This window comes from Ailuropoda melanoleuca, chromosome 16, assembly GCF_002007445.2.
Source record: "Ailuropoda melanoleuca isolate Jingjing chromosome 16, ASM200744v2, whole genome shotgun sequence".
NCBI classification, from domain to species: Eukaryota; Metazoa; Chordata; class Mammalia; order Carnivora; family Ursidae; genus Ailuropoda; species Ailuropoda melanoleuca.
In genome coordinates this window covers 2,270,235-2,282,324 of record NC_048233.1, presented here as the reverse complement: position 1 = coordinate 2,282,324, position 12,090 = coordinate 2,270,235, and the positions used below count along the sequence as shown (strand labels likewise).

Below are 12,090 nucleotides of genomic sequence, written 5' to 3'. Positions count from 1 at the left end.
TTTTGTCTACCTTTCTAATTCTAAATTCAACTTAACCATTCTCTTTTCCTTCATAATTTAGGATGGTCTGTGACTGAACCAGATTTTATCTTCAATTTTTTTCTTTTTCTTTCCTTTTATTTAAGTATAATTTCCATTTTATTTTTTTCCGGAGGATAGCTTTTCTTCAGACTTAAAACTCAGCTCCTTACATTGGCTTTGGCAGAGGTGATAGGGCGGCACCTACAGGTCTAAATCAGGGTGGGAGTGTTCGGTCCTTCCTGGCTTCACCAAAATCATTCCTGACTACCTTGCCGTGAATGGCGCAATTCCTGCAGTAATGTTGTTTCACTTACAGCCTGAGAAGCATAAAGTTTTCGGAGACCCTTGCTTCAGAAATGCCCTGATGGCTGCATCCTCTACTGTGTTTCAAACAATGAACGTCTTAATGGCCTACTCCTTGGGTACACATCAGGCACAGTTGGTATAATGAATAAGCGGCACACAGTTGGCAGCACTTTTCTTCATGATAATTGTTCCTTCTTTTCATGGTCATATTAGAAGCAAGTACCCAAGAGCTCCACTTTTTCTTATAAATACATTTTTCCGCTAAAGAGGTATTGTAAGTGTTGGGATTCCTTCAAGATGGCTGCCTCGGCCCTCCTCCTAATAGCTCACTAGGACAGTTAGGCCCCTAGGAGCCACAACACACTGGTACTCCAGGTGAATTTACATATCTTATTCCCAAGTAGGATTTCTCTGATAACTGGCCACCAGCCTAGAAATATCTCAAACCCCCTTTCACTACTTTTTTTTTTCCTTAAACCCTAGACAGAGTCTTCCAGAACTGGATAATCCTCAAGATAGAGTCATACCCCGTTCCATTTTCCCATTCCAGAAGCAGGAAAGGAGTAGGCCTCACTGTATCTCCTAGATTTATATATACTCTCTTCTCTCTACCTGTCAGAATGCACACATACTGCATAAATGACTATGTGAGGACTTCCTTTGTGTGAAACCTAGGTGTCTTGATGCGTATCTGAGCTGTTACATAAGGTAGATTGAGAGGAGGAGGATTTGTAGTCAGCACTAACCACTTAACTCGGAAAATAGAAAAGGAAAAGAATTACTCATAATCCCACCACCCTGATGCAATCTCAGTGAATATTTTGTCGTCTCAGTCCAGTGTTACTGTCTTTCTGATATGCGTTTTTGTCATAGCTGTGATACATGCACATTAGTGCACTTTCAAGTTTCCACTTTCTTAAAAATGTAGTATTACCTCCCATCTATGAAACTGACAAAATATATTTTCTTTTGTGTCCTTTATAAGGCCATTGTATTCTTTTTATGGCCTCTCAGCTTGGTGGTAAATAGCATGTTTTGTCTTTAGACCTAATTTAAAAGTCACTCGGTAGCTGTGTAATTTCCCACAAATCACCTCAGCTCTTCTCTCAGCATCAGATTTCTCGTTTATTAAATGGCAATAATAAAACCTGCAGCAAAGGCTATTGTGCAGATTAAATATAATAAGGTGTTAAGTGCACTTAGCCCTTTCCCTGCACATAGGAGGTGCTCAATAAATGATAGTAGCAATGACATTTATAGTGGTTGTGATACAACCCTAGAATGTTTATGAGATCCACTGATGCTACTATTTATTTTATAGATTTCTCCTCTCTTCTAACATTACTTTGATTGCACAAGTAACCCACAATCCTGGTCATTAATTTTTCCTGCAGCAAAAGAAATTAATCTTTCGTGAATCTCTAATTGAATTGTTTGAGTTCACCAGTACTCCCTGAGCAACAATATGGGTACCTCTCCAAGGCCTCAAGGCATGGGAGGTTAGCCACACACCTTGTCAGACCTAATTACCTTTCATAAGCACCCCATGGTGGCAGGTGCCTTTTTCTTCTGGAGTTTTCTGACCTGAGGGTGATTTTCAGACAATAGTAAGAAGCAGAAGCCATCACCTCTACATTGTGTTTCTAAAGTAATTCTGGAGGCTTGATGAGTACATGAGCTCAATGGAGGCAGAGATCTTAGAGTACATGAGAAAGTTGTAAGTAATTTGGGGAAGAGACCTTTCTTGTAAGTATTCTTAAGACATCATTTATAGTGTTCTACAGTGTCTTTGTAGTTTCTGCTGAATAATTTAAGGTGACATTGTCCTGTGACTCACACGATTTATCTCTCAGACTCAAAATTAGTGTTTTAAATGTCTCTGGAACATATGCTTTCAGATCCATTGGTCTTTACCTTAATGATTATGAGCATCTGACTGAGGAAAAGCTATCTTTTTCTTCTTTGGGGTGTAATTTGTGATCGAAACATTCTTGCTGAACAATAAAAATATCTTTGCATTTTAGGGGCACCTGCGTGGCTCGGGTAAGCAGCCAACTCTTGATTTTGACTCAAGTTATGATCCCCAGGGTCCTGTGGTTGAGCCTCATGTGGGGCTCCCTGTTCAACAGGGAGTCTGCTCGAGGATTCCCTCTCCCTCGGCCCCTCCCCCCACTAGCATGCACGCGCATGCGAGTGCTCTTTCTCTCTCTCTCAAATAAATAAATAAATCTTTATAATACCCTTGCACTTTGTGCAAAATAAAATTCTTCACGCCTTACTTGATTTTCAGAGTCATCTGAAAATGTGGAGGCCCTGTAGAGTTCAATATATATTTATTGAATGAAAAAGCTGGTGTTTTTACCCTAAAGGAAAGTTTTGTATTTTGTTTTGTTTTGTTTTTTAAAGTAGGCTCCACACCCAGTGTGGGGCTTGAATTCACGACCCCAAGATCAAGAGTTGCATGCTCTACTGCCTGAGCCACCTAGGCACCCCGGAAAGTTGCATGTATTTTATTTAAGCTTTTATGCATTAGTAGTAGATATTTTTAATCTTTTAATTTCCTCTGTACCTTAACAAGTTATTTATCCTATAATCTGACACCATTCATGTATATCAGTTTCCCAGACTGATCTTAGCCCCAGTCAATATCTAGTGCACCTTCTAGAATATATCATTAAGTTCACCACCCACATGTACCAGCTAACATATGATAGGACCCCCTTTTAATAGTTTTGGAAGACAGGCCTAGCAGTTGCCTATTATATCACATTTTTATTTTATAAAGTTATGTTTTAGAGGATATGATTTAAATCACATTTTATCTGAACTATTAAACAACAATCTTGTTACAATATGGTTCTACAGTATTCCTTTCATTAACTTGTCCTCAGCTTCTCACTAATTTGTTATTTTCTATACATTCTCTCTGTCGTTAAGATTACTCTCTGTTTTGGGTTAAAGGAATATTTTCTTGGATACAAAAATGCATCATCAACCAAAACAAAAGAGTTATTCTCTATTGATGTGTCTTCCTCCTTTTTCCTGATCCGAGGATGACGAGGCTACAGTTTCCAGCTGGATCTGGCAGTCAGCATTTCTGGGATAAATTAAATGAGCACATTTGATTGAGGTGTAGCTGGACTGTATCACTGTCTTCCTATTATCCAGGGAGATCAAAGCAGAGCACAAAATGGGGCTTAGTCTTTAAGATATTTGAAACAGATGGCTGGTTCTTTTTGGTGAAAATTCAGATTTTAAGGCAAACCACTTGTTAGCAAGACTTCATTTCTTTTCATTGAAAGAATAGTCAACACTGAACATATACCACTCTTTCTTCCTAAATTTCAAGACTAGAATCACAAACTTTTTGCATGAGGAGGGATTTGGCAGACCTAGAAGGCGCTTGGACTGTCTGGGTTCCTTTTCATGTAAATAGAAAATAAGTTATTCAAATTTTGCTTTTGGCATTTTGGGTATTAAACGAAAACATCTTAAATGTTTAAATTTTCATAGTCATTTTCTTGGTGGGTCACTATTTAAAATCTAGCATTCATATGGTTGTATCTTCCAGAAATTGAACCAGGAGGTTTATCCCTCACTTCATGTTTTAACAACCTGAAAAGCCCATTCTCCACAATCCTTTATCATTGACATATGGGTCCTAAGTTCACATAGAATAATTCCATAAGTGTGGTTTGAGATTTTTATTGTTTGGTTTAAAATGGACTGAAATGAGAAAGTGAACTCAAAAATATTTATTGGGAGCCTACTCCCAATCCATTTATTGCATTTAGGTATATGGATTAAAATATATGTTTCAACACTGTAAAACAAATAGTAAACCACATATTCTCCAACAGAAAAAGTAATACAAGGTACAATAGGAAAACCCAGGCCTCCGCAAGTAGACTCAAGGTTTCACAGAGAAGGTGACACTTGAGCTGCCTCTTAAAGGAGCAGTTGGCATTTGCCAAGCAGATGTAATTTTAGACAAGGACATAGACGCATAAACAGCATAACAAATTTGGTTTACCTTTAGTAGTTTATGATGGATAGCACTTAGGATGTGTATTAGTTATTTGTACATAACATATTACCCCCAAATTGGCAGCATAAAAAAACAATAAGCCTTTGTTATCTCAGTGGTTTCTGTGGGTCAGGAATTCAAGAACCACTTAGCTGGGTAGTCCTTACTTAGAGTCTGTTTTGGGGTTTCAGTCAAGATGTCAGGCGGGACTGCAGTTATCCAAAAACTTGACTGGGAGTGGAGCATCCAGTTTCAAAATGGCTCATCCACAGCCCATGCTTGTTGTTGGTAAGAACCTACGTTTCCTCACCATATGGATCTCTCCACAAGGTGGCCAAGGTGGCCAGCTTCACCCAAAATAAATGATTCAGGAGAAGAGAACAAGGATGAAGCCACAACAGCCTTCTTTGACCTAGAATCAAAAGTTACATACCATCACTTTTATCACATTCTGTTCCTTAGCAGCAAGTTACCAAAACCATTCCACATTTAATGGAGCAGAGTATTTTGGGCTCTACATTTTGAAGAGAGGCATGTCTTAGAATTCATGAGCTTATTTTAAAACAGCAGAGTGTCAGGGTAGGGGGAAGACAAGCCATGAGGGTGATGCAGTCAGCAGATAGAGCATGAAGAACTTAGTGCGCCATTGTAGTTGTCTGTACAGGATGGACAACGAGGGGAGAATACTGGAAACAAGGAGGTCAGTTAAGATTCACTTCTTATTTTGTCCTGGATAGCTATGCTGAAGGCCTGGATGGATGCAATGGTGGAAGAGTTAGTAAAATGGAAACATGTTCATTATCAAGAAACATTCTTCTAAGAAATGTCCCAAATTGTTTCCAATATTCTTTGGTTTAGAAAATAGCGAACACAGCCTGAAAGCGCAGTTACAGTTCAGAAAGTTAACATGTCCACAGGAACTATTCAGATAAAAAGCAGTGAATAAGGCCTGCGTGTTCTATAATTGTTCAAGGTAAGAAGCATCAAGCTGTGATGCGCAGCCACTAGCTGAGCAACATAGCTCCTAACCATATTTACAGGTCAGGTTACCTCTCCAGGCCTTGAACTTTTCATTTAGAAAGTAGGGCATGGGGACACCTGGGTGCCGCAGTTGTTAAGCGTCTGCCTTCGGATCAGGGCGTGGTCCCGGCGTTCTGGGATCGAGCCCCACATCAGGCTTCTCCACTAGGTGCCTGCTTCTTCCTCTCCCACTCCCCCTGCTTGTGTTCCCTCTCTCACTGGCTGTCTCTCTCTGTCAAATTAAAATAAAATAAAAAATAAAATAAAATAGAAAAAGGAGGGCATAGAGAAGGGGAGTAGATGACCTACATGATCTCTAAAATTCCTCCCATCTCTTATGTTCTGTACTGAAAATGAGTACAAGATGCCTTTTTGATCCAATTAGTGTTTAATTTTTGTTTGACCTTGAGAATGTTTGACTCAATAAAAATATTTGACCTATTCACAAACATTTAAATCAGGATAGACCAGTGTCAGGGAATTTTCACTGAATATTTGCTGGAGCTGAAACTAAGTCAATTCCATTTAATTTCTTTTTCTTCTTTTTTCTTTTTTAAAGGTTTATTTATCTGAGAGAGAGAGTGTATGTGCACATGTGAGCAGGGGAGGGGCAGAAGGAGAGGGAAAGAGAGAATCTCAAGCAGACTCCCTGCTAAGCATAGAGCCCGATGCAGGGCTCGGTCCCAGGACCCTGAGACCATGGCCTGAGCCAAGATCAAGAGGTGGCCTCTTAACTGACTAAGCCACCTAGGTGCCCCCCATTTAATTTCTTTATCAACTTTCCATACATACAATTGAAAATATCCAACTTTTTCAATATTCTTATTTTACTGAATCATTTTTTTATTAATTTTATTTTATTATATTATGTTAATCACCATACAGTACATCCCCTGATTCTGATGTAAAGTTTGATGCTTCATTAGTTGCGTATAACACCCAGTGCACCATGCAATACGTGCCCTCCTTACTACCCATCACCAGTCTATCCCCTTCCCCCACCCCCTCCCCTCTGAAGTCTTCAGTTTGTTTCTCATAGTCCATAGTCTCTCATGTTTCATTCCCCCTTCTGATTACCCCCCCTTTTCTTTATCCCTGAATCATTTTGGTGTCAGTTCTTTTCCATATTTAAATTGTATAATGACTGGGACGCCTGGGTGGCTCAGATGGTTAAGTGTCTGCCTTCAGCTCAGGTCATGATCTCCAGGTCCTGGGATCAAGCCCCACATCAGGCTCCCAGCTCAGCGGACAGTCTGCTTCTCCTTCTCCCTCTGCCTCTCCCCGTGCTTATGCTCTCTCTCTCTCTCTGTGTCAAATGAATAAATCTTTAAAAATAATTAAGTTGTGTAATGATCTTATTTATCATTCAGAGTTTTGCCCATATCAAATTTTACTAATTATAGCTTTCTGCAACTGTGAATTTTCTTTCTGTGCCTATTGCCAAAGTCTATTATCTATTTTGCCAGTGTTTTGTTTTGATATTGATGTAAATAATATTCATTGCGAATTGATTTTTCTATCATTTGATTCTTTTTATCATGATAAGTGTATATTCTCTTTAATCCTCATCCTCTATTTCCCCCATCGCCCTGCCCACCCCTTCTGATAACCATCAGCGTGTTATTTATAGTTAAGAGTCTGGTTTTTGGTTTGTCTTTCTCTTTTTTTTTCACTTTACTCATTTATTTTGTTTCTCAAATTCCATCTGTGAGTGAAATCAGGTGTTTGCCTTTCTCTGACTGATTTATTTTGCTTAGTGTGATACTGTCATGTCATTGCAAATGGCAAGTTTTCATTCTTTTTTATGGCTGAATAATATTCCATTGTATATATGTACCACATCTTCTTTATCCATTCATCCATCAATGGATGCTTGGGCTGCTTCCGTAGTTTGGCTATTATAAATAATGCTGCAGTAAACATAGGGGTGCCTGTATCCCTTTGACTTAGTTTTTTGTATTTTTTGGATAAATACCCAGTAGTGCAATTGCTGGATCATAGGATAGTTCTGTTTTTTCATTTTTTTGAGGAACCTCCATGTTTTCCACAGTGGCTGTACCATTCCCACCAATAGTGCAAGAGGGTTCGTTTTTCTCCACATCCTCACCAACACTTGTGTCTTGTGTTTTTTATTTTAGCCATTCTGACAGGAGTGAGGTGATCTTGTTATAGTTATTAATTGAATGTTTTAATGGTGATTATTATTTATTTCTTAACTAGTCTGTGAGAAAATTATAAGAATTTCCTAATATTACAGTTACTTCATTGTCTGATATTGATCTGTTGTAGGGATTGGCAAAATTTTTTGTAAAGGTTCATATAGTACCAACTGTTCTCTGTCACCACTATTCAGCTCTGCTGCTGCAGTGTGAAAGCAATCATAGGCAATGTGTAAATAAAAGAGCATGACTGTGGTCTAACAGAACTTTATTTATGGGTGCTGAAATTGATTTTTATATAATTTCTACATGTCACCAAATGTTCTTCTTTTCTCTTTTTTCAACCATTTGAAAATGTAAAAACCATTCTTAGTTGATGGATTATAGAAAAACAGGCAGTGGGGTTAAATTTGGTCCACAGAGTGTAATTTACCAACCTCTGGTCTGTTGCTTATCCAGTTCTTCTTTGCTGTTCTCATCACTTCCCATGCTGTTATCTCACCATCCACATTTGTTAGTGGAGCTAAGCACAGATGATAGGGTTAAAATGTCCTCAGGGTCAGAATGTCAGCTAAAGTTGTCAGGAAGAAATTGAATTTTACACGGACTCAAATGCATTTTATAGTTGATGAAACAGATTCTTGAAAATAATGATTGTTAATAATTATTGAAGGAGCTTACTACATGGTAGACTCATGGATTATTATAACTCCATAAAATTTACAATCCCCAAAGTAACTTGTCCTAGGTCTCATAGCGAGAATGTTGCAGAGCCTAGAGTTAAACCAGTCTCCAGAGCCCATGCTCTTAACTACTGCACAGTATTGCTCTGTAGTTCCTCACTGCCTCACAGAGTTACCAATACACTGCAAACATTTCATAGCAGATAAAGTAAGTGATGCAAATCTGTCTCTGGTGAGGGCAGCCTCTGGGTGAAAAAGCCTTTCTTCACCAGTCTTTGAAACTGGATGCCCAATAATTAACATGATTACCAGCCAAGGGCCTACATGCTTCTGGCTACAGTGTTTGAATGAGTCACGTTTATGGCCTCAGCCAGTCACATTGCCTTCCCTGGCATGAAAGAATGGAGGCTACTGTGTCTGCTGGGAATGTAGTGCTATAAGGCGTGAGATGCCACAGCAGCTTTTGCCAGGGAAGTATTCAAGTCGATAAGATTCTTACTAAGATCGTAAGATACAGAGGACCACCTACATTACTTTAATTCCATAGCTAACTAGCAAAAACTTTCATGAGTGAAGTAACTAATATGAGGGAGCCAGACAAACAACTGTGCTTTCCTAGAAGGTACAAGTTGTAATTGCTTCAAGAGACCCGGGGATGCAGGAGTTCCAGCTCAGAGGAGCCCGGCCCCTGCCAATCAAACCATATAGTGCAGGGGCCCGGGAGGGGGGTTGTTAAGTAACACGTGAACCTGATGCTTTATTCTCGTGCACAGAAAAATATAATCGTTTAGGTGGGCATGTTAATGAAATCAGGGAAAGCTGAAAACCTTCCGGTACGTAGAATATATGGCACTGAACTCACAAGATAGTCTGAGACACAAATGTCAGCCTTAGGATGGCTTTGCAGTATTCTCTGAAATGCTACATCTGGGAAACAATGTGTAGATGGTTTGTTAGCTAGACAGAGAAGTACACCGAACCAAATGAACCCTTATTGCTTAGACGAAGATGGCAGAGACTTTGCTTCCTGTGGATGATCTAAGGCTTTCAATTTCTTGCCAGCAGTAACATCTCATATATAATATTACAGCTGCTGAAGCCCACAAAGCAACAGAGTATGAAGAATGCCCCCAAATTGTATTTGAGCAGATTGCTTAAAGCACGGACAGAGCTGTTCCTCCTGTTAGCTGCTGTGAAAGTCTGCGACGCTGAAAGTATACTCCCTGGAAAGAGACCAGGGAAGAGCACTAATGACATGAACAGGTTAACACAGTGAGCAAAGGTGTATCCTGCATTCTCTTGTCACTTTTCCTTTTTGTTTGATCTTTAGAGTTGGAATTTCTGCTTCACTTTTTCATTCCATTTCCTATTTTTAGAAAATAGGAACACCCATAATGTGTTAGGTGTTCTGATTATATCAGGGATATGGTCTGTGTCCTTTGTATTTCCTTACTAAAACTGTTAGAGAATTTGGATGTGGGTGCATATGTATGGTAGCTTTTTCATGAGGACTAAAAGCTGGGGCTGGAGTCTGGTAGATAAAACAAATTTGAAGATTCTGCACAAACGTAACTTTTCCCCCCCCCCCACTATGAAGTCACTTTACACATACACCAGGAGCCTTCCTACTCTGTTGTATCACGTGCCTTCACCCGCTTCGCTCTAGATGTACTCCCGGTTCTGGGTCCTTGGACTTTCTCGCTTGGTTTGCTGGCACTCCATTTTTTACTTGCTAGTATTCTGCTGTTTTTCTCTCAGGATCTGTCAGCTCTGTCAGAACGCTTGTGTTGCTCTTTCTGACCGCTCTGTCCCTTACATTCCGGTGGGACTCCTGTGCTCTGCCGTTAGACTTCAGAGTTGATCTTCAGTCAGCACTTAAAGATCCCTGTGTTGGATCAGAGGGAATCAGGGCACATGGATCCTTCTCCCAAAAATTGGGTTATACACACACACACACACACAAAGCTTGGCTTGCCCCACATTACTTAATCCTGAAATCCCCTGGCTGTTAACTTACAACATGTAACATCAGTCACAACTTGTAGGATTTCTGATATTTCTATGCTGAGCCTATTTTGTCATAGTAACGTTTTTATCCTCAAATAATAATAAAGCTTTGCTAAAGCATCAGCTACTGTGAATAGTGAAGTGGTGATACCTGTCAGAGTTTGTGTTTTGCTAAGAAATTTTAACTTTCAGGGAGGGAGTGGGGAGATTAATTCAGTGATTATATGGGAAGTTTTATTCTCAAATAAAGAAAATGGATAGAGAAAAGCATCTTCTTAATTTTTGTTTTTCCCAAATCTTTTTTTTGTTTTTCCATCCAGAGCCTGGATTACTCCCAAGGTAAAAGGAGTAATGTCTGGAAATCGTTAATCCATGGGATTTGTTCATGGTGTATAAAATTTTCAGAAAGAATTTGCTTCTTAAATATGATTTCCTGATTGACTATGACATACATAAATCCAGGAAGGACAGCTCTGTCGGAGCAGCCAAGATCCCTCCCAGATTCTCAGATATATGACATTTTTTGGTGTGTATGTGTGGAGTGGAAATCAAGGTTCTCTGTGTGGGTAGGTCAGGAGGAGAGAGAGGTAAAGGGGAAAGGAGAGGACAGTGATGCTGCAGGGTAGGAGTAGGAGCCATACAACCTGACCTCTCCTGGACTTTGCTGAGAGCTTACTAGGATCCTAGCTTTATTTCAGTTTATAGTAATGAGAGAAAGAAGTTAAGGAGTCATCCTTTGTGCCTCCTGTTGTGGTACTGCTTTCAGTTCTTGAAGCGCTCTTTTATAATATTCAGAAACACACCCATCCTCTCAGTTGGCAGAGTTTGAAGCTGTGCTCAAGCTGAAAATAATGGCTAAGGGCCATTTTACTCAGATCTTTCCTTCCGTTTTGCCCTTGTCACCCTCCCGCCACTGCAGACACATACATGTGCCTTCTCATACACACCAAATCACATGTCTCTAACCTGTCACAGTTTCTTTCCTGGTTATTTCTCACTTTAACATTAAGAGATCAAATTCCTGTACATAATTAGTCTTTCTCTAAACAGCACAGATCTACCCATTTCTTTTTTTTTTTTTAAGATTTTATTTATTTATTTGACAGAGAGAGACCCAGCCAGCGAGGGAACACAAGCAGGGGGAGTGGGAGAGGAAAAAGCAGGCTCCCAGCAGAGCAGGGAGCCTGATGCGGGGCTCGATCCTAGGACCCTGGGATCACGCCCTGGGCTAAAGGCAGATGCTTAACTACTGAGCCATCCAGGCACCCCCAGATACCCATTTCTGATATTTATACACAACTGCAGATACACTTATATTTTCCCCTGCACTTCCAAGTGATAAGTAGACTTTCCTTCTCTCCCACCTGTACCCTCGTAGGCCGTGTTCTTGTTAAGCCACGTCTACCAAAGGCTTCAGACACAGAACGAGCCCCTCAGTGGCCACAGCCTATCTGTGAGCATTCCACAGTGAACTTCTAAATACCTACATGGTCCTGTTGTGTTTGATTTGACACTAGAGTTGAAATAATAATGTGACTAATGGCAAACTATCCCATTCTACTCCTCCCAACTCTTTTAGGTTTACATACACACATCTGCATGCATCTTTAACCTGACCTTGAAATAAGCTAATCACAGAACAGTCTCCTCCAGAGACTGGCCTCTGTTTGGGAGCCCTTATACAGATAAGCTATCCAATCTCGTAGTTACTAGATAATCATACTTGGCTCTTTTCTTCTCTGTATTCCTGTAGACTGTGAGAAGGAGCCAGTGGATGTGTTCCCTGTAATGTAGATTCACATCCTTTGTTATGTCATTCCTTGTTTATTGACATATGTCAAGGTCGGAAGGTTCCTTTTGTTTAACC

At 39.9% G+C, this 12,090-nt stretch overlaps 1 protein-coding gene and 1 pseudogene across 12 annotated transcripts in view; one reads left to right on the top strand and one right to left on the bottom strand.

Moving 5' to 3' along the window:
- Positions 1 to 12,090, top strand: part of ERC1 (ELKS/RAB6-interacting/CAST family member 1) — a 536,559-nt gene that overhangs the window by 471,452 nt on the left and 53,017 nt on the right. The gene's annotated exons all lie outside the window — the stretch shown is intronic.
- LOC109488565 lies at positions 188 to 535 on the bottom strand (annotated as a pseudogene).